Source organism: Camelus dromedarius, chromosome 34, assembly GCF_036321535.1.
Source record: "Camelus dromedarius isolate mCamDro1 chromosome 34, mCamDro1.pat, whole genome shotgun sequence".
Classification (NCBI taxonomy): domain Eukaryota; kingdom Metazoa; phylum Chordata; class Mammalia; order Artiodactyla; family Camelidae; genus Camelus; species Camelus dromedarius.
Window position 1 is genome coordinate 16,540,098 of NC_087469.1, and position 20,192 is coordinate 16,560,289.

Sequence of the window (20,192 nt, forward strand, 5' to 3'; positions counted from 1 at the left end):
TGGAACTGAAATTGCCTCATAGTAGACGAGTGTCACCGAACTTGTATCGGTAGATAAACATTACGGGGAGGCATATTTCAGATCAAAATGATGAAGTGCTTTTGAGCATTTAGAGAGCTTTTGAACATGTGGAGCCTTTCAAAAAAGAAACGAGTGCCTGGAAAAGCACTGGATCTGTTGAAATAGAGCTGTAGGACCAACCGGCAGGGGTGCTGGAGTGAAGTTTCTTTCCCTGGATCAGACGACAGACGCCTGGGGTTCCATCCAGCTCTAAGAACCTGTGATTCCACTCTTACAATGGTCTCTGCTGCTACTTTTAAATATGTAAAGGGCTGTCATGTACAAGAGGAGGTGTTTTATTTCAAAAGCATCCAACTAGACTTAGTTGATAGAAGTAACAGAAAGGTGAGCCTCAGCACGACAGAGGAACCACATCCAAACATTTGCAACTGCTATACAATTAATTGTTTCTAAGTCAAGTAGATACAACTACGGAAGGAAGAGCCATCTGACCAAAGCTAACCCACCAGCGTTGGACTACAAACTCCTGGTGTTTAATCCAGTGCTGGGTTCTCTGTCTCATATGCCTCCCCCAATCCAAGGCCACACATACTGGGCAAATCTATATCTTAAAAATCAAAGGAAAGCCATGTATTAGTGACCATGTGCTGAGAGTCCTCCTCTGGTCCTGCTACCATGTGACTCCTCTTTTTCTTAGGCTCCGTTTTTCAGGGGGAATAATTAAGTTAATATGTCTGTGCTACTCTGAGACCTACAGAAACTAGAATGAATTGAATAAAAACTCTTTTTTATTCTTTTATGACTGAAATACATATTTTATTGTTAATTAAACATACATCAATTTTATTCTCAATCCCTAGCTTCAAAATAAATTAGAAACTTTGATATACACAGCTGATATTAAGTATTAGGCATCTAAAACCCTTTTTTTCAGTTTTAGTGGGTAGAGTTATTACAGTGTGACTGCACATACATATTATATTGCATGTAAATACACATATGCAGTATACTACACATTTTTAAAATTTACATATGTGTACGGATCATTGTTTCTAAGGACAGATTAGAGCTTCAGCTTTTTAAACTTACACAATTATTAAAGGAATAAAGCCAACCACAACGTAAGAATCAACAGAATGTGGTAATCCAATCATAGAGGATGAAGGACTTAACTATGATAAAAAAACGAATGCAAACATTGTAACTTTGATGATACTTGGAGGTGAAGAGTATGTGAAAAGGTGGAGAGAAACATGGGAGCGCTCATTTCCTCATTTCACAGGGATGAGAGCAGAGGTGTCTGCAGATGACAAATCAAGAAATAAAAAATTAAGGTGTATTATTCAAAGATACAATGACAGCTAAGAGAAAACTAAAAACTAAACTGTCACTTAAAGATTGGGAAGCCGATGAGATTGGTTGTAGAGTACGTGAGATACGTGTTTTATGGTTTATATGGTCATTGGTATGGTTTAAGGTAATTAAATCAAGAAATAGCAGTAGAAGTGTATTACATATAATACGGAATTAACTACCAAAAAACTGAAAATATAAGTAGTAGTTACCTCTTGGGACTGTGACCGGCTATGGGATGAGAAGGTGGCCTTTCACATTTTATTTCTTAATAATCTGTTCAGTCGGATTTTTCATTATCACATGAATATATTACTTTTACACTTAAAAACCTCTGCCTTTTAAAAGAGGAGACCATTTGTATTGGAAGGTGCTGGCTCATGACCATTTCCCCTATGAGGTTTGGTGTGTCAGGATGAGAAAGATCTGACCAAGCAAATTCCAAAAATAAAAATTTGGCTTTATTTTTTTCTGATGTGGTGTACAAGGAAGCTACCTTTGGAATGCCTGTAGAATTTGGAATCAAAAGAAATAGTAATCTTAGAAAAAAAGTAGATATATATTTTAATTGAAGTGGTTAGTTATAATGTGTCAGTTTCCGGTATGCAGCATCATGTCCCTGTCATGGCCTAGAAGAATCTTTTAATAAACTTCTATGCCTCCATCTTCCCACCCTTCAGTGGGGTCCTAGCCCATCCTATTTCACTCCTTTATTCAGGATCCCAAGGAGATGAGCCTGTAACTCCTAAGCTATAGGAAACCCTGCCAGTGTTTTTCTCAGACGACATGAGTCAGGTGTGGTGGAGAAGAGCAGGGAAGTTCTTAGGAACTTAAGGCATGCAAATGAACATCTCAATCCTTTCAATTACTAGTCTTGATTTCTACGTCAACAGCTCCAAGCCCCCTGTGGCAGAATCAAAGTTCTGCATGAAGATCTTCTGAGGAAGCTTCTGACTTACTGACCACCTTGCAGCCATCCACCCACACGGCTCATGGCACACCTGGGAAAAACATGCCAGTGATGGGTGGAGAGCTTCCTTCACAGGAACCTGCAGCCGGTCGCATCCTGCTTTCTCAAAACCCTGAATTGCAAGCATCTGTCAGCAGACACTGGGTAACAACAGCACCCATCCCACTGCCCTGGGCTCTGAGAGGACTCCCCCCCCCCCCACCGCCCCACTCACAGGCACGGCTCTCCTCTCTCCTAAACAAAGGGCTCTCCAGTTCCTCTCCCCAGAGCTGTGGCATTTCCACGGGGTGCACTGGGTTAGGGATGGGGGCAGACAGGAAATACACAGAAAGTAGGAAACAGAAATGATTTGTGCAAGCCCTCATCTGGGAGGCCTGCGTTCCTGGTGGCCTGCATTTATGATATTAAGGGGAAATGACAATCAGGCAGTCCATGAGTTAGGATGAATCAGATCTCTGTTTCTTGGCAAACCCCGCCTGCAAAGCTGAGTTCAAGGTTCCCACTGACTTGCAGCATCAATTTTCTAGAAATGACTTTAAACTGCACCCGATGCCCATTCTCCTCCCTCCAGACCAGAAAGAGTAAGACAAGGTGACTACACAGCTGGATCTCCTGTGGCTTATGAAAGGAGCCACCTCCACGCAGTGCCTATGTGCTCCCCCCAAAGCTGGGAACAAGGTAAGAAATGGGTCCCCCCGAGGGACTAGGGAGCAGGGAAAGAGACCCAGCAGGAGCGGTTATTCTCCTGGCTCCGCCAGACGCTACCCACATCCCTGGGCTGGATGCTGCCTCTGAAGCCAAACCTGCCCTCCCCAATCACCCTGCAGCCAAAAGTAGCTCAAGGAGGCAGCCAGAAAATTCTCCAGTCCAGGCAAAAGGAAGAGACAAGACCATGGGGTTGAAAGAGGGAGGGCGAATCGCTTCATTCATGTGTTGATTCCTTTCCAAGTTCAAAAAGCTTGGACTGTTCATTCATTTATCATGTTCACTCATTTGGGAGGCAAGTTGTATCTTCTCCAGCTGATAAACAATGACATCACAGCTCAGACCCGATTCAGACCGTAGTCAGTTTGCACAGATAGGACTGAACTCCGTTCCTTGACCTTCCTGTTTTAGGGTCCTTTTTCCCCAGGTCACATTACCAGCAGATGTCATCATCCAACCAGCAAAAAAATACTTGGCAACAGAAATTTTAGCCACTTGACCAGAAGCTAGGGTTTGAGGGGATGTTTGCTAGAGAGAGAGAGAGAGAGGGAGAGAGGAGGCTTGTCTTCCCCACACAGAGCTGGGGAACTGGGTCTCACATCGAGCCCCAGCTCTATGGCGATTTTCATTTTTACAGTCAGTGATGCCCAGGTTCCATTCAGATCTTCTGCTTCGCTGAAACCCTGCCACCAAAAAAAAAAAAAAAAAAAAAAAAAAAAAAAAAGGAGGTGTTCTTTAAACTATGTGTTTTCCTGCAGACCTGAAATAGAGTTCCAAGGGGTGTATTTTTATAGTATTATTATGTTTTATTTGTTTTTGTTACTTATCCCCACTGGTTGTTGAGTCAGCTACACATCCTAGAACAGGTGGGCTCAAATCGCTCCCGTTTTAATGTTAATTTCTACGTGAACAGAATAAACATGGATGCCTTGATATCTCGTTTTCCTGCGCTGATGGAAATGAAAGTCCCACCTTTCTCACACCGGACAGCTCGCTGTTTTGATGATCCTGCGCTATTAACATGGCAGTAGTCACAGCAGGTCGCCGTGGAAAGACCCATTAGCTCATCCAACCCCATCTCTCTGCCAGGACAGGATACAGGCCCTAAAAATGCTTCCTGGTCTAATGGCTGCTTAAGGGTTTATTTATCCGAGGTTACAGCAAACACGGCTTCAAAAAACAGGAAATAGTCTCACCTCAGTTAATTATGATTCTGGTTATAACAATGCAGCGGGCAAAGCTCACACTCCCACACGAGGCCGTTGGGACCTCATCCCCGATCAGGGAGCCGAAGCCACAGATCTGACCACCCTCATCAGACCTTGGGAGTGCTGCAGATTTTCGCCTCCCATGAGATGGGCGCCCGATCAGAAATAAAGAAAATTATGTCAGCTTGTGAAGTTCTGAAATTGGTCCTCATTCACTGAGCTCCGTAAGGGGTAAATCAGTTGTCCCGTTTGCCTCTGATTGTGACCAACACATGAATGCTCAACAAAATTTTAATTAATGAAGACTGAGTGAAAAGGAGTGACAGTTTCTCAGAAGGAAGCAGTGCAGGAGGGCTCCGGGTTCGTGAGTGTAGGGGAGCCTGGGTGAGTAATGTCTCAGCTCCAACTCAGGAAGCATCTTCCCTGCTGATAACCGTACGGGTGACGGTAACAGCTGGCACTCGGCACATACTCATTCCTTACCAGCATCATCTCCGAGCTGAACATTGGACATGTGTTACCTCACTTAATAATCTTTCAGGGAGGCTGTTTTATTATTCCTGTTTTGTTGAAAGAAAAACAAATGAGGATGAATAATTTGTCTAAGGTCACATTACAAATAAATATGAATTCAAATTCAAGTTAGTCAGATTCTTCAGCCCATATTATGGACCACAATACTCTCCTGCCTTTCCGCTGTTGGTCTATTTTTGGAGAAGCAGTGGTTTCAGAGAAGAGAGGTGAGGGTCAAGGTCATCACTGTTATTCATCAGGTAGTTCTAACTCTGCCCTCACTTCTGAGGGGTACTAGTCCTCTAGCCAATATAAAGTTTATCAAAAGTCTAACCAGATGTACGCACCTATAAATACAGAGTACGAAGAACAGTAAAATGTGATTCCAAAGCCCTGGATTCTAGCCCAGATCTCCCAGTGAGTCCTAGGAAGCCTGGGGCGGGGGGTGTCTTAAGCTCTCCAGGCCTCAGTTTCTGCAAAGGAAACAAGAGTGGTGCGCTGGTGGGTCCCTCCAGAGCCCTCCCAGCATTAAAACCTCAGTGTTTTTAGGGCCCTTGGCCAAGCTGTAGTGGGGACTCTGAGCTGGGGAAGGATGCTTGTTCTGAGTCATCACTGTTGCAGAAGCAACAGAAGGAAGTGTCTCCTTCCCGGACAGCCAAGGCGAACGGTGTAAGCAAGAAGATGCCCAAAGAACAGAAGGTGTGCGGAGGGGCTGAGTGAGAGCCAGCCGGCCTGCTGCGGGGAGGTCAGAACTGCGGAGGCCCTTAGCTGAAGAAAGAGTCCTTGGAGCCCAGCTGATGACGCAAGTGATGGTGACTCTCCACGCGTGGTCCTCATGCTCTTGTGAGAAACCTGCTACCAAGTGGGCTTAGCGGGATCAGCTCATCCAGACCACAATGGTGTGCTTGGTATTTTCTATGAACATAAAAGATAAAGTCAGATCTGTTCTTAAAGCTTGTCATTTATCAGGGGCTCAAGGAAGAAGAGGGCCTAAGTTTGTAGTGGAGGCCAGCACAGGGTGAGATGAGGGAAGAGCTGGGTACCAAATCCGATCTTCTCCGAGAAGCCCCTCACCTCCAAAGTGTGTATGGCTGCTCTTCCTGTTTGAACGTCCCATCATCCAGGGCATTTTTTGCAGTTCGGAGCCTTCTCCTTTGCTTCCTTGGGTCCTGAAACACTGTGTCTGAATCCTCCTGCTCCGTCCCTGTGGTTTGGCAGGATACACTGTTTTATACCAAAGCATCACGGTCTTTGATGATCTGATCTGTGGTCCAGGTTCCCCAACTACATGCAAAGCTCCGAGGGCAGAATCAGAGCTTTGTTCAGCAGTCCCTAACCTAAAGTTAAGCATGTTTAATTCATTCACCAAATACAGATCACAGTCCTTCCCCAATCTGGGTGCACGGTAGACTCTCACTTCCCTGCACCCTTGACATTGGGAGTGGCCTTTTGGACTTGCTTCCACGAATGAAATTCGAAGCCTTTCTGGCAGAAACTTGGAGAACCCGGGAAGAGTTTCAACCATTCTGTTTTTCTCTCGGGCACATGTCAAGTGACAGCTGCCACGCAGCCTGGGGCCCAGAGTGACTTGGATGCCATTGAACAAAGCACTTACTGACCTGCGAGGAGGAGGGCTTGAAGCGCTGAGGTTCGGCACCTGTCACCACCGTGTAACCTAGCATAGCCGGACTGGTACAGACGTGCTCGACAAATAGTCCCTGAGTTCTGCACCAATGGTTCAATCGCAGCAGGTATGGAGGAGGTGACCAGAGAAGGCTGGCCATGTCCTGGGGAAAAGCTGCCTCCACGGGAAAACACTTGGCCAGCTCGCTCTAATAAGCTGTTTTCTCCTTTCTAGAAAAGCGCCACTCAGAGCCACTGACGTCTCATGTCTTTCTGTTGTGTCTTCCACTTGAGGCCACTTTACCTTAGGAGGGAAGGTCTCTGTCCCTCCCAGCAGAATTTAAAAGTCAGAATAAGAAATGTCAGAAGGTGTCCTAGAAAATGGCAGAGAACTTTGGGGAGAGTTAGAAATCGCGAGATGGTCAGAGACTGTGCACAGAGGTTGGAATGGGCAGGTTCCACGGAGAGAAGGCTGCCCGGGGACCTCAGTGGGAAACCAGATCTGAGATCCACAGGGAAGCCTTTCGGAGCGTGGCCTCTGGTGGCAGCCAAACTGACCCTGAATTCCTGCATTGCATTCGCCCACTGGGCGACTCTGGGCGAGTTTTCGTCCACCTCTCTCCCCACTCAGGTCTCCTCATTTGGAAAACGGGGATCAGACTAGAATTCAGTTCTGAGGGGTATGAAGACATGGAAGATAAAGTTCTTCAGTAATAAGGAAAAATTTTTATATTATGTGCTTTTTAAAAGTCTTTTAAAAAGATCAGTGAGATCACTTTCTAGTGCCCTTAGCACAGTAACTACAACACGCTAAGTGTTCAGGGGGAAAAAAGATAGCTCTAAGGAAATGAAAGGATATGGAAACATTCACCAAGGGTCCTGGAACATGAACGGGAGCTCTGCCCGGGTCCAGCTTCCAGGAAACTCGAACACTCCTGCCCAGAGCCCAGTGACGTGGCCGCTGGCCCTCATACCAACAATGGTGATGCTTTTTCCAGATATAGCAGAACTTACTGAAATCTCTGCCAGTGAAAAGTGCTCTCTGGAAAGTGCTCGATAAAGTCTTGAGACACCAGAGAAACCGTGATGTACGTGGGGTCAGATGAAGGGAGAACCTCATTTCCCGCCCCCCGGGCTGAGTTCTAGGACTTTCCAGAAAGTGAGAGGCCATTGGCCTTTGTTCTGCTCACCTGACTTTGAGACTCTGGCCAGAGGCCTCAGGACAAGTGAGAACATGGCAGGTCATTTGTTCATCTTCATCTGGGGAGGCCACACTTGTCCTCTTGTTCCAGCTGGAAGTGGCCCCAGAAAAAGTAGAAAAGAGAAGTTTGCTTTTAGTTTCCCCATCTCCCTCTTCTGTGCTCTGTCCCTCACAGGGGGCCTCCCCTGGGCCCAGGCATCCGAAGCTTTTACACCGTCCCCTGTAGAGTTGGAAAAGACAAAAATTTGGAATTAAATGTCCGAAGCGCAGTGCTCCGCATCATCCCTTCTACTCTTTGTCCCAAAGCCTCAGTTTCCTGGAAATCGTAATAACCCCCTCAAGGCATAACAATTAATCGATTACATTATAGTAGGAACAGATTTTAGTGTGAACAGCAGAGACCCAAAATGATTCATTTCTGCTCCTGAAGGTGAAGTCAAACCTTGTCAACTGGATACAATTCCCTAACCTGTTCACGCCCTGTATCCTCCATCAGTCCTTTCACTCGAGAAACGTTTATTCCGCGCCTCCTGAATGAAACAGCGCTGGATGCTGAGGACAAAAAGATAATTAAGACAGAGTCCCCAGCCTCATCGAGCTTGCAGCCTAAGAAAGGAGCCAGATACGGAAATAGATTGTAAAGCAAGGAAGTAAACTCAGTGCCTGAAATACAGCCAGCGTATCACAGAGGAGGCAGAGCAACCCACCCCGGAGAGTTCAGGGAAGGCTTCCTGGGGGAGGAAGCACCTGCCTGAGTGTGGATGATAGCTTAGTGCAAAATAGAGAAAAGAGGCAGAAAGGAAAGGAAAGCAGGGGTGGGATGAGAGGAGGAAAGGTTAATTCAGGCAAAGGGAGGCAAGAAAGCAAAGCCAGCAAAGAAAAAAGCATTTCCGTGTTGCTGTCAAGTAGGAGGTGGGGGATCATGAAAAGAAGAGATTTGCCTTGTACCCAGTAAACCTTCATTTTAGAAAGGAAACTCTAAAATGCACCCCTCCTTCCTGGAGCCACCTCTGCATCGCATCCTCCATCGGCTCCCAGGTACATGTAATTCATGGTGAAAACAGAAGAAAAAATAAAATGTGATCCTCTAAATGTTCCAAGCTTCCTCCACCTCTCTCTCCCCTCCCCTCTGTCTCCCGTTTTTGTTCCTTTTGTGAGACCCAAACCCCAATGGTAGGAAGCATTAGTCTAAAAATAGCCCCTCAAAGACCCAGTTTTTTTCTGAGTTTCATAAAACATCTGCTGAACAGTTTCCTATAACTGTTTTTGGCCATTAAATCAAAGCCGGGAGAAACAATGTTCTGTTTCTGCCTTTAAAGAAAAGAACCGCCGTCAGGCCTTCCTCTCAGACCCCGACGACAATGGGGCCAGAAATAGCCGTGGGAGGCTTTGAAACACCTTAAGGCCCGCGTCCAAGCAGAGACTTACTGGGGTCTTGTTTTTCTTTCTTTTTAAAGTGGCTGTTCGGCTCCCAGGAGCAGAAAAGAAACTCAGATAAGAAAAGCCTCATGGGAGAGTTAGAGCGCCCATGCAAATCGCCACCTGCGGCGGCGGGCAGGCGAGGTGTGTGCAGAGGCCCGCAAGGGTCTGGCCTGGGCTGGCAGGCGCAGGCCTGCGGGGAGCAGAGGCGGGGCGGCCGGCGTCTGACGCGGGCTGGGCTCGCCTCTGTGTTCTGTCTGAGGACCTGGGGGGCTCCCACTCGGGGGAGCGCAGACGTGGAAGTTGCCTGGTCCAGACACAAGGTCTAAAGACCCAGTGGGTGCTGTCAGGACTGGCGCAGGGTCCCGGGCAAGACCTCTCACCTCCCTGACCCCGGGCCCCTGGGAGGGGCAGCCACCCTCTCGTGAACAAGCGCCGGTGCAAAAGCCGCTGGGCCTGGCAGCCACGGCCGACGGAGGGGAAGAGGAGGCCTGGGGCGGGGCCGCCGGGGAGGCCGCCAGTGTGGGCGCTGCTGGCGGGCTGCTGGGGCACCTCTGGGTCTGGCCGTGGGCCCGGCGCGAGGGGCTCGTCTTCCCGGTCTGTCAGGGTCAGGGGTCAGGACACCCTGCCTTGGCCAGGCAGGGGCCCCACGTTCTCCCCACCGGCTTCTAAATAGCCCCCCATGTGCTCCCTCCTCACCTGCGCCCCTCCTGTAGGAAAGAGTGGCGCATCCTTGTGGGACGCAGATGTGAGCGAGACACCTGCTGTGGCGGGAAGGAAGGGGGACCGTTGGGCCCCCTCAGCTGTGCCCACGGTGGGCTCGCACGCGGGCCGAGGGCAGCTGCTCGCGCTGGGCCACGGGACCTGCAGGGTGGATCCTACAGTTGGAGGTGGCTCAGGTGGCCACGTGTCCCCGCAACACTCCCAGACTCCCAAGGCCATGCACCCTGTGTCCAAAGGGACTTTTAGCCCTTTGTCCCCTGGGAAGCCATGGGCTTGGCAGGGCTGAGAGGGCAGCAGGCAGTAGTGGCAGTCCAGGGCGTCGGGGCCTCCAGAAGGAGGTTTCTTGAGAAAGAAACTTGAAGGATGGAGAAGGACTGGTCTCTTCTGGAAGCGTTTACTGTCACCGGGGAACCAGAGCACCAGCCGCAGATGGCCTCCACACAGGGGGTGCTGCTGCCTGTGCAGTGCGGCCGGGAGAAAGCGCACAGATCCCCCCTACACACACACAAATATACACACACACACAACACACACAACACACGCAGACACACACCACACGCACACATGCACACACCACACATAACATACACAAAATACACATACATACACACATACAACATGCACACACAAAACACACACACCCCACACACAGACACACACCACACACGACATACACAACACACACAACACACATACATACACACAACATTCACACACTTACACACACACTTACACACACATGCACACACATACACACAACATTCACACACTTACACATATACACACAAATATACACACCACACACATACACACCACACACACACCCAACATTCACAGTTACACATATACACACAAATATACACACCACACACATACACACACACATATACACACATACACCACAAACATACAACACACAACATACACAATACACACAACACACACGCAACACACATACACATACCACACACACAACATACACACACATACAAACAACACACACACATATACATACACACACATACCACAAACATACACACAACACACATATATGCACAACACACATATACACACAACACACACACAACATTCACACACTTACACATATACACACACATACACACAACACACACATACACACAACACACACAACATACATAAACACACACCACACTCATACACACAACACACACATACACACACATACTTGCAAATACACACAAACACGCAACACACACGTCAGACAGACCTAACTTCAAGGTTGGCTCCTCCATCTAGTTCTGTGTCTGCAGGCCAAACACTCAAGTTCTCTGAGCCTCACATCAAATAAGGTAACACATAAAATGTGTTTTACGTTCATTCAACCAAAATCTAGCAAGCATCCAGTCTCCGCAGGCCGCTGCCGCGGACCGCAAACACCGCGCAGAATGCAGCCAGCACCAGGCCATGGGCTCAGGGCTGGGGGAGGCAGACAGGCAACCAGGGAGCAGATTCTGAGGCGTGAGAGCCGAGACAGCGGCTCTGAAGGAGAGGCCTGACCGCCAGCAGTGAGGGGGTGGGGACCCTCATCTATCTGGGACGGTCCCTGAGGACCTGCTGTTCAGGCCACCACCTGCAGGTGTGAGGGGCCAGCCTTCAAAAGCAGCAAAGCTCCGTCCGCGGCAGAGCACCTGGGCTGCTCACCAGGCCGTCAGGCCTTGAACACGAGGACCCCACCCCTCCCCTCCTGGGGGAGGGCGCCCCCGGTGTGGGAGGGGCGCGGGGGCGGGGCGTTGCGTCTCCCGTGCGATGGTCCGAGCAGCGGCACCGCGGAGGTGACATTTGGGCCAAGCCCGCAGGGGGGTGAGCGAAGGGAGCGCCGTGTCCGTCCCCTCTGGCTTCTCCTGCGAGGCCAACAGCAGAGGCAGAGCACGGAGGCGGCGAGGACGCAGCGGTGAGCCGAGCCGTGGCCTAGCCCGGGCGGCAGTGCAGGGGACACCAAGCGGCAGGACACTGGACTGAGCTTCAGAGCAGAGCCAGCAGGACTCGCTGGTGAGCCAGGTATGGGTTGGGAGAAGCAGATGTGAAGCACGACCCCGAGGGTATTGGCCTCGGCCCTGGAGGCGGGGAGAAACCGTCGGGGAGACTGAGAGCCCGGTTGCGGTTGCGGCCACAGGAACTCCGAGATGTCGACTTGGGGAGTTTCCCGTGTGTCTGGAGTCAGAGGGACTTTGGGCTGGAGCTCTGGACGTGAGGTGGCCAGCCCTAGGTGCTTCTAAAGCCACGAGACCGGCTGGGTTCGCCAAGGAGGAGGAGAGAGTTAAAAGGAGAGCCGGCACCCTCCCAAGTCAGGAGGCGGGGGAGACGTGGACGCTCCGAAGGGGCTGCGTGGAGACCAGGGAGGCGGGGGAGCACCCCGAGCGCGATGCCTGGGGAGGGAGGAGGGATGATGTCCGCGGAGCTGGGGTGGAAAACAAAAATGAGGACTGAGAGCTAACGGTCTTTGTTCAGAGTCACCTGGAGGGATGTGCAAATCCTCATCCCCCAGACGGTTCCCTGTTCTTGGTGGTACAGTCCCCGCCCCCGCCTGACACTCCTGCCTAGAAGGCCCCCCAGACACAGAACAACTGAGGTGAGGCGTCCTCTCGAGGGCACCGCTGATGGAAGATCTGTTCCCAAAGCTGCAACCAGGCTTCGGCCGCAGACTCAGGAATTAGTGAACGTAAAGGGACAGGTGTGGAACGCGGAACCTCAGCCCGAGGGAAGGGGCGGACGGTGGCGAGTCTGGATGGAAAGGGCGTGGCGAGCAGAGTCTAAAGACAGCCCTCCACGCTGGCTCTTCCAGAACAATTTTGAAATGTCCATCCAACGCCTAAGCACCTCTCAGCTAAGGGCGGGGGACACCGTCGGAAACTCCGCGTTAGCACCGGGAGGGCCGCAGCTGAGGTCGGGGAGGAGCCGAGGGAGCCAGCAGGGCAGCAGCATCTGCCTTCCTGCCCTGCTCCGCGCTGTTTACCGATAGGAAGGAGGCGGGCTGGGCCACGGAGAAGAAAGCCAAAGCCCCGGTCTGCGCGCCGCTGAAAAGTGATTCTACAAGACAAGCAGAAGGAGTCCAGACCGAGATCTGAGAAGATCCAGATGCTGGCGCAGGGGCCCGTCCCTGGGGTGTGACAGCTCCCGGGGAGAGGGGCCTGGCTGCACACCCCCCACCCCCAGCTCAGACCCAGGGAAGAGGAGGGGATGTGTCTAACCTGATCTCCCCAATCCCGGCTGCTTCTTCCCTGCCCCCCCAGAGGCATGGTCCAGACTCTGTACAATGTGCAGAATCAGACAGGAGGGCTTCGGTGCAGGACTAGTAATTGACATGAGGAATGCGCCTCCGGCCCCAGACCAGGTGCTTTCAATATCTTAACAGATTCCATCCTCACACACGTTCTATGAAGTAATTTCTATTCTGTCTTCATTTGACAAATGAGAAAACGAGGCTCAGAAAGATGAAGTAACTTTTCCAAGGTTGCCCAGCTAAGAAACGGCCACTCTGCAGTTCGCATCCAGCCCCTGATATTTCCAGATACCCCCAGGCTTGCTAACAGGCCACGGAGCCCAGCTTCCCTGATAATCAGGGGAGAAAGATCACTTAAACTTTACACGCAATTTTCCTACTCAAAATATTTTGCACCAAGTAAGAAAGGGGTTTAACAAGCTAGGTAGCACCTACCAAAAAGCACAGTCCAGATGTTTCTGGGTCCGCTCAACTCTGCATCCTCCCTTCTCCCGAAAAAGAAAAGTAAATTGCCTAGTTCCATCTCCCATGAGTTCGACAGAACAAAGACAAGAGGACAAAAGCTGGAAGAGAGAGAGTGACAGGCACAGAACTGCGGCAAATCAGCTTGACCCGTATCAGAAAGGTGATAATTGAAACAAGATCTTTCCACGTGCCTGGAAAAGATGCACTGCCCTAGGAGAGAGGGTCTGTTTCCTCTCTTGTGACCATTTGTCATCCCACAGGACAGATGGGACAGAAACACCAGGAGGTGAGGAAAGAGCAGAGAAGAGAAGGGAAAGGAGCGCTGGTGAATGAGGAGAGAGAGAGATAAAGGACTGGGCACGCTTACTTCTATGGTCTCTTCTGACCTTCCAAGTCCATGAGACCTAGTGATCTGGGGGGATGACCCAGAACCTCGGCTTTCATTGGGAAAAGCCAAGTGAAAGAGAAAAGGAAAGTGTCAAGGTTTTCAAACCTCTTGATAATCAGGAACCAAAGACTGACAAAGACCAGCAGAAAGAGAACTTGGAAAGCAGAAAATTGGGACGGGAATACATGACAGTGGGTCAAAGAGGAGCTAAGAAAGAAAAGTCACTGAAAGACAGAACAATTGGTGGGGTGGAGGTGGGAAAGCAAGATGAATCTGATCACCTTACTCTTATCCCTCCTTGATCTTCAGGTCAAAAGCAGGGGCCACACGGTTCCCTACCCTGAGCCCTGTCGTTCCTTCCTGGCCCTAAGATCCATCTGAAATCCATAGCTTGGTGGCCTCTTTGGGGGGGTCTGTGTCCCCCGATAGATTGTGAACTTGGTGAGGATAGGACGGGTGGTGGGCGCTCAGTTAGCACTAGTTGGATGGATGGACAGATGGATGGATGGATAGACAGATAAACGAATGCACGGTGGAGCTTTTTTGCCCGACGTGACTGACGGTCCTCGGCAGTTACGTCTCAGATACCAACCCCATGCCCTGGGCGCCGAGTTGCCTTTCCCAGGGCTGTGATCCTGCTGGGGTGACTGCTTCTTTCTCCTTCATGATCTCTGGCTCTGCCTCTCCCCATGCTGACTGTGGGGACCCTCCCGCAGAGCAGGAGACAGAAAGGAAGCTGGCCCGGAGATGCAACTGGAGGATTGGCAGAGGTGTTGTCTTTTGTGTTCGTTCATCTGCCAGCCTCCCATCTGTGCCAGGGCTGGGGGAGGTGGGGGGAGTGAGGAGCTTTGCCATGGATTTAGAGGAGTGGAGAATTGGAGCCAGAGACTGACTTTCTGTTGCAAGGAATGAGAGAAAATGCAGGAAGGCAAGGATGTCTTCCCCAAGCTGACTTTTGGACAACACAAAGCAAAAGGCAAGCAACCAGCAGAGTGTTTGGAAGGCAGAATCCCTGGGTCCTGCACCAACCAGCCCCTCATTCCCAAGTCAAATCCAAAGCCCATCTCCTGTAGTTTTTCAAGCAGTAACTTCTGTTCTGAGCCAGATGCTAGGTGTTCTCAGTGCCAGGAACAGAGCAGAGAATAGATCAGCTAGGATCCTGTCCAAATGGTGCGAACGGCAACTGGGGAAAGTGGGTAAACAGGACTAACCACATGATCGCACGCGTGCTGAGTGCTGTGGAAAAAAAGTGTAGGACGCTCTGAGAGTGGATGAGGGAGATCGGACCCCCAGGAAGTGACTTCTAGCGCTCCCCGGGAAGGGGAGGATGAGTCGAGGTGACCCAGGCAAAGACGGAGGGCGGGGAGGCAGGGTGGGAAGGCCCCGGAGGGAGGCAGCCTGGCCAGCTGGAGAGAAGCTGGGATGGTTCCAGCAACGTGAGTAAGAATGTGCCCTGGGAGGCTCCACTGAGGATGGGAAATAGAAAGTCTGGGGACTTGGAGACACTCCTGCTTGTAGCGTCAAGGCCCTGGATGTTGAAATTAGTCCAAATCAATAGACCTGCAGATATGTTAAGTCGAGGCCTGAAGCCCTCCCTGAGACTGGGGCTCAGGGACAATGTGGGTCACCCCTAGTGGACAGACACTGTGCCTTAGAGGAGAGGCAGGGCTGGACAGGGAGTTGAGCTCCACAGAGCCAGGGCCTAGGGCCTCCCAGCCAGCGGCCAGGGAGCAGCCTGTGTGGCACCAGGGCCTGGGCCAGGCATCAGGATAATCTGTATATAAACAGCACTAAGCTGTGCGTTGCAGGCTGGAGAGACTGCAAGGACTCGGAAGGGTCCTTAGGCTCAAATAACTAGTAGATCTCGGAGAAGGAAGTGGAGAAGGTTGGACTTGACAACTAAAGGCCGGGCAAGGCTGGGAAAGTCCAAAAGAGTGGGGAGCATTTCCAGGGGAGGGGGGCCTGAAGGAGGTCTGCACCCCAACAGGGGAGGGAGGCCTGACCAGGAGGGATGGGTTAGACCGGCGGGATACCCAGCCAGGAGGCCTTTTGGCTTCTGGTCAGAGGATTTCCATGAGGGTCCACGGGAGCACGGAGGATTTTGAAAGGTGGGCATTAGACTAACGCAGGTGGAGATGGGTAGGAGAGAGAAGCCACTTAGATGCCATCTAGGCCCTAGCAGGACGGGACCAAGGGGGCCGCAGCAGGTGCGATCTGGCGCAGGTGTGCATCGTGCTCCGACCTGTACTCCTAGATGTGGAGTCTCAGTGACCATGACCAAAGGAAGAGGGGGATGGGGGACAGGTGGGGGAGGGGCACTTTAACTGGCGACATTTTAAATTTTATCAAAGACAGTTTCAACCTAAAAGTCAATGGTTGCCAAACTTTTTTTTTAAACAGCCCACAAAATCTTAGGAGGGGACCTAATACATAAACTAGAGGAAAGGGAGATGCACTGATAGAAACTGGGGAGGGGGGCCGTGAGCCCTAGCCCCCCAGAACCCCACCTCCTACCCCTCAGATCCTGAGGACACCCCAGAGGAACGTGGGTACCCACTACAGTAAGCTGCTGAAGATACTGACCAAACTCGGGTGAGAGATTGGGAGTCAGAGACGATGACCTGGGTCCCCAGCACGGAACTGTAACTAAGACATTCAGGACATCGCTGAGGAAGCTGGAGCCGGGTGCTGAGTGATGGGATGCCCTCACTTAGAGCCAAGAGAGCAGAGGGAACCCGAGCCAAGCTTCCAGCCTGTGTCTCCGTTACAAAGGTAGCCTCAGGTCGGTGCAGTGGACACGTCTTCCCTCCAGGACTCCTCTTTCTCCACTCTTCTCTCAGATTGAAGGCTCTGACTCCATCCCTCCATCTCCTTGCGAGGTCTCCTGTAAAACTCACACCTCCTACCCTTTCTCCTCTTTCTCGCCTCCCCCACCACCCTGGCTCCACTGGTACCCCTCCCTCTCCCGTCCCCACTACCCCCACCCTTTACTGGGGTCTTTTTGGTCATGGTTTATTTTTAGCCCCTCTGCCATCCTGAGGATGTGAATATTCCTGAGTCATGGTTTTGCAAGGAAATAGGGACAGACAGCTCCCTCCCCATCTCTGAAGATCGCTTATCAACCTCTAGCCAGACCCACAGAGGCGAGAGCTTAATCTGCCAGTTCCTCTTCTGGCTGGAGCCCCCACTCAGCCTCTTAGTCAGAGAAGCAGCTGCTTCTGCTAGTCCCAGGGAAGCAACTTGAGCTAAACTCATTAGACCCACGTCGCATCCTCTGCAGAGCCAATTTCAGGAAAAGGGACGGTGCGGGAGCCTCTGCTGCCTGTGGGACTGAAAGCGGAGAAGAAGCCTGTTTGGAGAAGGAACAAGGTGAAATTGATTCTAACCAGGCCTGAATTAGACTCCAGAGACGTGGGTTTTAGGGCCCTGAGTAGCCTGTCAATTCTACTCAACAAGTGTCTGCAGAGTCCCTCCTCTGTGAGAAGTACGTTCGAGGCTCTAGGCTTACCTGGGTAACGAGACAGTTACACATGCTAGGTGCTAAGAAGGGCCTGTCTATGACTGATCAATTTCCATAGGCAATGCAATATACAAGACCCTCCCCCTACAGCCAACAAGTCAGGATTTAAAATCTTCATCATGTCACCCCAATCCCAGCCATCTCCACTTCCCCACTCTGCCTCCCTGGACCTCTTCCAGCCCCAAGCATTACCTGTCCTCATAAGGAAAAACCACAATCAGGTCATAAACATATCCACTTGCCAGGGTCTCAGGCAGTGTGACAGTTCAGGCAGCAGGAGCTCACAGCGATTAGGGACTTCACCCTCTGGACAGTGACCAAGCAGATGCCATGTGTGACTGGCAATGGAGGCAACTGGTTAAACATCTTTTTTTTTTTTTTTTGGTGGGGAGAGGGAATTCAGTTTGTTTATTTGTTTTTAATGGTGGTACTGGGCATTGCCCCCAGGACCTCGTGCATGCACCACTGAGATGTTACCCTCCACCCCGGTTACACATCTAAACACAGAACATCCCCAGCTGGCCAAACTCCCCAAGTCGGGGAGAAAGAAATTGTGTTTCTGTGACACTGTTCCACCAAATTCTGCAACCCAAACATCTATGATGGCGCCATACGGGGTCACATGTGAACGGATTATTAATTATAACATTATTGGATTGAGCCTCAGAGACCCAACTTCTCCCCAGCCATTTACTCCCCCCACCTCCTTTTCTCAGCCCCACTCCTTCCCTTTCAACCCAACACACATATACCTTTGGCTGCAGCTTGAGAACCTCTGCTTGCCTTTTAGATGCTTTGGGATTTCCCAACAGAAAATGTAAAGTGGTGTGTAAATCACATGGCCGGGTGAGAGGTGGGAAAGAGAAACAAGCCCTGAATCCACTCCATGGCTAGTTTCTTCCAGATGGACACGGGCCTTCCCAGGGGTGTTGCTCTAAGAGGGGCTGATCTGCTGACCCTGGTGCAAGTCCTAGGGCCCAGCGGATCCCTGTAGGATATTAGTCACTCTATAAAACCTCCAGGCCAGTTTCCCAGGCTGTGGGGCCCTATAGGCAATTTCCCACCGGGTCTCAGAGCCTGAGAACCTATGTATCGCACGGCTTGGCGGTGGGTCCGAATTGCATCAGATGTGATTTGTTTCTTAAAACATGACTTAGCAAATGTCCCCAGACAAATTGTCAACTTTCTCAACTTCTCTCACAGAGGGAGCTGGGGGACCCACCCGGTCACCCTTCTCCAGGCCACAAAGCACAAGGGAGCCTGGAGGAGTCCGGAGTCCTCACCATGGGCTTGTTTCCAAGACGGCTCACCCCGGGGAGCCCCAGAGGTGGCCTTGGGGCAGAGAAGGTGGCAGCAAAGAGCTGGGCAGAAAATCTGCTCCCAGGTGCCTCTGAGAGGACCCCGAGGGCAGGGAGCAGTCCTCAAAGATGACCCAGCATGAATCCCTCCCAGAGCCTCCCTTTCTTGGGTTTCTTGGGTTTCTTGGTTCTTGGCTCAAACTCCTCCCTTTCCTCCCCAGCAACCAGTTTCATCTTTGGAGTCCTTTCCACATTCTAACATGACTCTGCAGCTGATAATCAGACAGAGAGAAGGTGCCAGGGACATTGCATCAATAATCAGCCAGGGAACACAGTGATTTGTTCTTCATTCATCTCTCAGCCCTCTGGGTTGCTTATTCTACAGAAAGGAATTCTGATGGAGAAGAGGGAGAGAGGTCAGAAAGAAGAGAGGAAGGAGCAGAACATGCAGACCTCCAGCAGATGAGGAGGGGAATGCTCTGCAGCTAGGGGTCCGGTGAACGCGTCGTGACCTGACCCACTCCGACGTACCTCAGATGCAGCCCTCATGTCTTACACAGCATTCCTGTCTTGCAGTGAACACGGTCAGACGTGCTGCGGGGACGACTCCCCAGGCTCCTTCCTTTCTTCTGCCCCGGTCACCAGCAGCCTGGGTCCTTGTGTCTGTGTCTTCAGCTAACCCCAAAATAACATGAACAGCTTGAGATGAAGTTAAAAGCACTGCTCCTAAAAAAGCAATACTGGTATTTTTCCAGTATCTTCCCTCCTGATAATGAAATGTATGAATGTATCACTTTGCTCTGAGGCTGCAGGGTCACCAGATAACACACAGGCGTGGATGGAGTCCAGAACCTGGGGCCTGACTCTGTTGCACCTGCAGAGCCAGCGTGTCTTCAAATCCCTGGGAGGGTCTCGCTTCCTGCCATCACCCGAGAAGCCCAGGTGTGACTCAGAACGGAGGGTGAGGGCAGGAAGAGAAATCTAGACATCTGGAAGGGGACAAAAACAGACCCGACTTGCCAAGTTTTGCACCCACTTTCTGAGAGCTAATGAGGTCTGCACCTCTGGGCTCGGGGCTGACTTACACTGGCCTCGGTGGCTTCCTGTTTTTGAAGAGAAGAGGTGGGTAGAAGTTGAGAGAAATGTTCTGGGCACCAGAACAGTCCCTGCCTGACTTCAGCATAACCAGGGCTGGTGCGGTGAGACAGAATTACCCCCGACAAGGCATTTTTAAAACCAGACGTTTTTAGATCCAGAAGGGATAAACTGGGAGTTTGGGATTTGCAGATGCACACTACTATATATAAAATAGATAAACCACACGGTTACACTGTATAGCACAGGGAGCTCTATATTCAATATCTTGTAGTACCCTAGAATGAAAAAGAATATGAGAATAATAAATAAATAAGTGAATAATAATAAAAAAATAAAAACCAGGCAGACGGTGTGCTTCTGGAGGGGAGGATGCCAAGGCAAGGCCAGGCTCTGGGGCCTCAGGGAGGTCACAGCTGACCTGCTTC

The 20,192-nt window shown here is 50.8% G+C and overlaps 1 long non-coding RNA gene across 13 annotated transcripts; it reads right to left on the reverse strand.

Annotated features, from left to right (window-relative positions):
• Nucleotides 1-1,329: 1,329 nt before the first annotated feature.
• Nucleotides 1,330-19,744, reverse strand: LOC105094270 (uncharacterized). 13 transcript variants are annotated; one of them, XR_010378965.1, is made up of 6 exons: nt 19,201-19,744; nt 8,543-12,176; nt 8,064-8,146; nt 6,390-7,814; nt 5,845-5,974; nt 3,742-5,685 (listed from the first exon to the last, which is right to left on the reverse strand). It is a non-coding gene; the product is annotated as an uncharacterized LOC105094270 (long non-coding RNA). The 13 variants fall into 13 exon arrangements; XR_010378964.1 differs by lacking the exons at nt 8,064-8,146; nt 8,543-12,176 and adding an exon at nt 1,330-3,732 and having other exon boundaries at nt 4,246-5,685; nt 19,201-19,743; XR_010378967.1 differs by lacking the exon at nt 8,543-12,176.
• Between the last annotated feature and the right edge of the window lie 448 nt (nt 19,745-20,192).